Genomic DNA, 7310 nt, shown 5'->3' with positions numbered 1-7310 from the left:
TTCCGCCATTTTAGAGAGTATCACAATGCATACGCACGCTTTCCCCTAAGCATAAACAACGCTGATTACGCAGATTACGTTAATGCGTGCGCTTTCTCCCCCGAACGTAAACAACGCTGATTACGTCGATTACGCTCTTGGGTACTCTTCAAAATGGGGGAAGACGTAACTCGGGGGAGAAGAATTTTCTTGCAGACGTACGTATGCTATCTGGGTGTCTATAAGTGCTTTGTAAAATTTCCCTTATATGTGATCTTATCTTCATAATTCCATCTTCCGTATTTTGCCCATAATTTGCATCAGTGCTTGTTCCAGGAATGTGGATGAATCCGGATCATGACTTTGCTATCACGGGTCATGAGGCGTGTAACCTGATCTAGGGTCAGTCCAGCAACGATTTCCCCATTGACTTCTAGAATCTCATCTCCAACACCCAGGAGTCCAGTGTAGATATTCTCTGTGGCAGTGTCTCCGACCCGTTCCACATATATACCTATAAAAACAGCATAACTGATTTTGATAAAGTAACTTTAAATGATTTGAAACATCACAAAAATGTTTTTTTTTCTTCAGTGTCATGGAGGCAAATGTGGGGGAACTAGAAGTCTAACCTGAGTCAGGTCTTCCTTTGCCCCTGGAGATGACAAAACCAAAGGGTCCATTGTTCGCAGGTCTGGTAAGTTCTATCAGTAAAGTCCCATCAGGAGAGGCCTGTAGCAGTTGCCCAAGTGGACCTGCCCCTCGAGAATCCTCTAATGACTCCTCTATGTTCTCTTCCATCTGAAGCTCCCTGAAACACAGATATCAACAGCCCAATCAGAAATCTGACATATGCAGTATGGTTTTACAGCAGAATCAAGAGATCACATAGCTGAGGCATAAGTCTATAATGCTAACATGTAGGGATGTAACAATTCACTCAACTCACGATGTGATATGATTCACGGTACAATTTTTTTTTTTTAATAAAATGAGATTTATTTAAAAATTATAAATGATACGGTGTCCTTTTATTATTGCTTGGACAAAATGCTGCACATTTCTTTGTGAAATTGAAATATGTCAAATAACCAAACTAAATCGAAATTTAAAAACAAATCAAATAAATAAATGACACAAATAAAAGAAATCTCTTCATTCAAACTAATTCTTTGCCTGTGCTCTTTCCATTTAAAATTAGAGGAAACTACTGTATTTTAATCACAATCAAAACAAAGATGCATACTTGAAGCATAATCTAAATTATTGTGTAATTTCGAAATTTGAAGCAAAACAGAATGTTCTGACTTTAGTTTTGTGAAACTATACTACATAAAACATCTGCACGAAACAAAGACAGCAGATGGACTGAATGAAAATGCAAATTCACTATCTGACAGCAGGTGGCGCTTATGGTACAGCAGCAATATATAGCATTTCCTTGATATGCATTATACAGAGGCAAGATGAAAAGAAAATATCATCTAAACTTTTCTAAAGACAGCCAGTTCCCCTCAGAGATTCGTTTTACCTTCGATTTGAATCCGCACATATTTGCATCGATTTTCAACCGGCTCGGGGTGTATCCCTAATAACATTGTATAGAGCCTTTATCACATGCAATATTACGCACCTTGGTGCCAAACTCAGCAGTGGTAACTCTCCTAAAATAGTGGAACGTTCAAACTTCCTCTTTGGGGACTGTAGACTCTGGACAGAAGATACTTTACGTAACTGAGCCAAAGCAGACTCCTGGTGGCAGAAAAACATCACAGCTTTGAAACACAGTATTCTTATAATATACATTTCCCGATAGCACACGTACATCACAGAGACGTCTGCATTTACATCTGTAAGACATCTTTTTTTTTTAGTGTTTGCTCATCTGCAATACGTCTATAAGACGTTTCCTATCAGATGTCAAATAGATGTTTAGAAGATGTCTTTAAGATGTTTATGATTTAGAATGTATGCAAATACTGACATCTTTGTGTGTGTTTATACACAGATGCTTTCCAGATGAAGCGATCATTAACAGACATCTTGCAGACGTATCTGGGTAATATACAGTGGGAAATGATTTTAGCAAATGGCTGCAATATAACAAAGAGTGAAAAATTTAAGGGGGTCTGAATAATTTCCGTACCCACTGTACATTAACATACATAAAATAACAATTGGATTTGACTTGGATTTTACTATGTTTAAATATTACATAGACATAATAGTTTAGAATGTTAACAGACCCAAAAATCTTCTTTGGTGTTACTAAGTTTTTTTTTTTTTTTACAGATTATACTTAATTTCATTTATACTTATGAGTTTTATGTGTGTGTCGACATGCAATTACACATGCAATCTTTTTCACGTTTCCTTGGTTGGTAGATGCACCGGGGACCTGATTATAGCACTTAAAACCTGGAAAAGTCAGATTTTCATGATATGTCACCTTTAATGAGTAATGGGTGTTTTTTGGACCAGCACGCCCATGGGCGCACAAATGGGCGCAAATGCATTTGCTATTTAAACAACGCGGTGCAGGACGGGAAAATGAGAAGTGCGTTGGGCTGAAACTAGCAAAAACACTTGCCTTGCCCCGCATTGCACCGCGTGTATGATAGGGCCCTTTAACTCTCTCTTTAACAAAGAAGAGAACTCACTGTGTGGAGAGACTGGAGAGAGGGGGTTCTCTTCAGAGGGACAAGGCCTCTGTGTGTAGGGCTTGGGGAGGCAGAACTGTAGCAGGCAGTGGGGGAACACAGGTGCTCCATGCTGTTGGACCGGCTGCCCTTCACCAGCTTACCCATACTGTTCAGTCCCATGGCTGAGAAAAAACGACGGAGGGATAGCTTAGGTCGCCCTTCTCGCTCCCCTGCTCTCCTGCACATAAGGGAAGGAGTCAATAATGTCCATAATGAAACCTGTATATGACTATAAGATGTTTATCTTGTACTTAAAATTAAGTAAATTCTAAAAATGCTGTTTTTTTTAACCCAATCACTGGGTTCAGATTGTTGGGCCATTTTGTTGGTTTATTTACTCACTGTTGGTAATTTTTGGGTAAATAGGTTCTTGGTTAGTGGCAGGGTCAGTGTCATTAATTGTAGAAATGATGCACTTCTTAATACATCTACCTAACTGCTGGTTTATCTGTGCCAAACTGGATCATCACTGGCTAAACCACTTGTGCAGGTTATTTTATTTCCGGAACAAGTGCAGACCCGAGTTCGAGCTGCTTTCACATTCACACAAACCATTTCATTGCAACTGAAATCAAACCACCTTCTATGTAGTCTCAGGTTCGGCACTGCGGTGCACTCCCAGGACCACATGACAGCTTTCATATTAATCTTTCCTTCGAACTGTGCTCAAACTAAAACTGTGTTTCAAACTAAATTCATGTATGCTAGGGTTGTTGGCTTTGCACAAATGCGAATGTACGAGCAAAAAAATGTGAGGACAAGCAAAACAAAACAATACTACAACTACTACCGATACTATGTATATGTATATATACTGTTTTACCTTGCATCAGGAGAGTGGAGTGATGTGACTACAGATACGACATACTAATTAACAAAACTGCAGTTGCATCCTTGCAGTATAGACAGCAGATACTCCATTGATTATAATGGAAACAATTTAATATGGTTGCATTGCGGATGTGGTCATGCCATATACTAGATGACCAGTTTGGCTATTTTAACCCATCTAGGACTTAGGACACTCCATCAGGTGAGTTTCACCTCTGTAGGAACCTTTGTGTTCTTTATAATGCAATTGTCAACATATATAAAAAACTGCAGTTATCTATAGCCCATAGTCAAGATCAAGAGTTCCAAGTAAGGGACTTCTTAAGATATAGCTTACCTTGACACAACTAAACTGTCATCCCAATGTATTTCAGCCTTTCGGTAATCTGCTCTCAGAAGTTCTGCCCTCAGGTCTTCTGCCTTTGACGTACCCATGGCTCTCAAAGCTGGACGGCAATCTGAGGGAACAGGTGCTGTGCAAGTGCTTCTGGGATCCCTGCAGACAATCTCACCTGCCAAATGACCTGATGCACAACAAATGAATGAGCAAAACTTGTTGGAGTAGAAATCAATAAACCAGTTCTGAATCAGGTTGTTTAAACCTGTTGTTCATGAATATGCTCTGTATTCCTAGCTAATTTAGAGCAAAGCGAGAAGACCTTTAAGGTTTCCGCAAAAAACTGTTGGTAAGGTGTGACATCTTGACCAAAATGTTTTGAGTCAGCTAGTGGGCTAATTTCATAATTTAGCTTTTGTTCCAGGTAAACTTACCTATGACTAGGTCGCCTGCAGAGTCCCATATCGTTAAAGCCTGGAGGTCTGTGGTCAGCACAGATGAGGAATACCTGAGAGAGGATGGTCTGTTGCAAGAAGTCAGTCCTGAGGTGACTGGATGAACCTGAGGGGAGGCACTGAGCTTGACACTGAGGTGCTCTTCAGGTTGTATGTTTTTGTGGTGAGAGCTCCCATCCAGCTTGTGGTCAAGGTGAACTAGGTGGTACTGAACTGAGGGCATTAGCTTGACCACCCGTTGCCCTATTGGCCGACCCTTGGAACCTGATTTCAGAGCAGATTTGATGGGGAGGTGGGGGGAAGACTCCTTGACATTGCTAGATATATCCTTATTCTCAAGGTCAGATGAGGTTTCTGTAGCACCTTGTGCAGGCGTCTTCAATTTAGAGCGAGTAGTTTTATCCTCCAGACTTGACATGGTTTTGGAGTTCCTTCTCTGAGCCCATAGATCCTGATTCAGAGCATATGGACCATTACTGCTTCAACTCTGCTTTCTCCTTTCCTGCTCCTTCTTCGAAGCTTCCCAAAAGCTGACATGCTCTCGCCTGCACCTCCTGCACCTCGCCGCTCTACACTTTCTGCCAGGCTGACGCCTCCAGTGAAGGTTAAACTTTCCATGAAGGTTGGGTGGATGGTTTGGCGACATGACTGGCTAGGGGTTACCCATCGAGGGACTGCCTTCTCCTGAGAATCTACGATACTCTTTGTTGGCTGGGAATGACAATCTTTGGTCTGTGCAGGTCCCAAGATGCTTCCACATGCTTCACATGTCCTGAGCAATTCGTCCTTTGGCACCATGGCAGCCAGACACTCTCCCTCTTTGGTTAATATGGCCACAGGAATACCAATGTTTACCCAGTTTATTGCTGCCCCCCTGCTTTCCTCTGGGATGTTGTATACCGGTTCTGCCTTCAGCTGCTGGGTGGAGTGGGATTTCTCAGCCACCACTGGCCCACGCTCACGCACCCGCTCCAGGTATCGTCGCTCAGCCTCCTTTTCTGACTCGTCTTCGAAACGCACTCGTGTGGGCGACTGGCCATACCGAATTGAGCGCAATCCATATTCATAGTTCCTGCCCCGGACATCCAGTGACTGAAGAGGTGAAGTAACCTCCTCTTGAGCCGTGACAAGAACAGCACTGTGCAGTGCAGATGACACATTAACTGGTAAGACCTCCCTATTAAGCAGATACAAGAGCTTTTACAGAACACCTGGAGATCTGCAATCACTATCTGTATCATTTCATTATCTCTATTACATCACTACATAATGTTACATAATTATGATTCAAACCTGAATGGAAACAAACAGCAAATGCATTATTTGTTTGAAGTTAAATATATTAACACAAATGAAGACTTTTTTTTTTTTTTTTTGATCAACTTTTATTTGTGTTCCAAGATAATGTGATAGGATTAATAAAAATGCTTGCCAAATATGCGTCATATGCAGTATATGTGATTATATAACACAGGAACACAGCTCTGAATATTAACACAAATGAAGACTTTTTTTTTTTTTTTTGATCAACTTTTATTTGTGTTCCAAGATAATGTGATAGGATTAATAAAAATGCTTGCCAAATATGCGTCATATGCAGTATATGTGATTATATAACACAGGAACACAGCTCTGAATGAATTGCTTAAATGAACATTTCTGTGTATCACAGGATATGGGTCATGACTTTAGAGGGGATTGCTTTGGTTTTTTCACAGTAATATAAAAAGTAGTAGATGACTTTAAAAAGACAACCATGATGTGAGGCAACAACAATATGGCAATATAAAGTGTTGAGGTGACTTACAGGCCCTCTCTTTGACCAAGACAGTTGGGGGTTTCACTCTTATGGTTTTGAGAACATGCTTTGAATCGAGCTCTTTCTAACAGACGCTTTGCTTGTTCATGACGTGGACTAAGAGTTACTTCAGTGGCGGAGATCAGCGGTCTGTCCAAAACAGAAAATACATTTTACTCTCTCCTGAGTAAGTGTAATGATTATTCAAAATGCTATGAATGATTTTATCAAATGTTTTCATGTCTCAACAGCCATCCAAAACTACAAAAGGCTTACAACCTATTATTTCCATGAACATTGCACGAACATTAGACTGTCAATATGATGATCCTGCACCATACTTCCCACAAATCAGAAATAAACATACAGAATGTCAGAAGCGTAAATCTGTCTTATATAATCTATTTCATGGGCATGTTGTGTGCATGCCTTAATCTTAAAATGACGAGATATGTGTATTTCACATGGATTTGTATTCTGGCAGAATTCTACCACAGCTAAGTGCAAATAATCAACCGTATTCAATGATGTGCTTGATTGAGGACAATGTCTCTTACCTATAGTTAAACACAGGGTCCTTTGTGATAATTGCTGAGTCCCAGTCACCAACTTTGTAGGGAGGTAAATCTGTACAAAAACACACTGCTGAATAATGAACTCAAACCCATTTTATATGTGATATAATTTGAATGAGTATTAATAATGTGCAAAAAACATATTTATAATTTTTGTCTTCCGCTACAAGACTGGACTCAACATCTGACCTATCCGTTCAACATAAGGATGCTACGTGCAAGTGGAAGTGTAGTACAAACCCATTGAACCAATATCCTGTAGTCTTCCGAGCCAGAAGCCTGCTGTTACACAACACTCCGGAAAACCAAGCTGGCAGATTTCAGCCCATCTATCCCTATGTTGTACGGTATTAAAACACTATCATCTCCGCTGCTCCACTTTCTCCAAACCCTGCCCCCCCACATCTGTAATTATGGTGACAGGCAGGCACATCTGTTCTGAGAGATCATACTAACCTCCCTGTTGTGAATTTTGGCTCAGTGACCCATGGGTGACTAATGCCTTTTCAATCATAAATACAATGAAAAACTGCACAAGGCAATTAGCAGAACACAAATGAAGGTATTTTGAAGAATGCTGGTATGCAAACAAGATTGGACCCCATTCACTTTAATTGTATGGGGGGGGGGGGA

General features: G+C 40.5%; 1 pseudogene; it reads right to left on the bottom strand.

Annotated features, from left to right (window-relative positions):
- Window positions 1–298: 298 nt before the first annotated feature.
- Window positions 299–7310, bottom strand: part of LOC107722473 (uncharacterized) — an 8165-nt pseudogene continuing 1153 nt past the window's right edge.

This window comes from Sinocyclocheilus rhinocerous, unplaced genomic scaffold (genome assembly GCF_001515625.1).
Source record: "Sinocyclocheilus rhinocerous isolate Xijiao unplaced genomic scaffold, SAMN03320098_v1.1 scaffold161, whole genome shotgun sequence".
In the NCBI taxonomy this organism is placed as follows: Eukaryota; Metazoa; Chordata; class Actinopteri; order Cypriniformes; family Cyprinidae; genus Sinocyclocheilus; species Sinocyclocheilus rhinocerous.
Note: the sequence above shows the minus strand (reverse complement) of the source record. Positions and strands in the feature narration are given on the sequence as shown.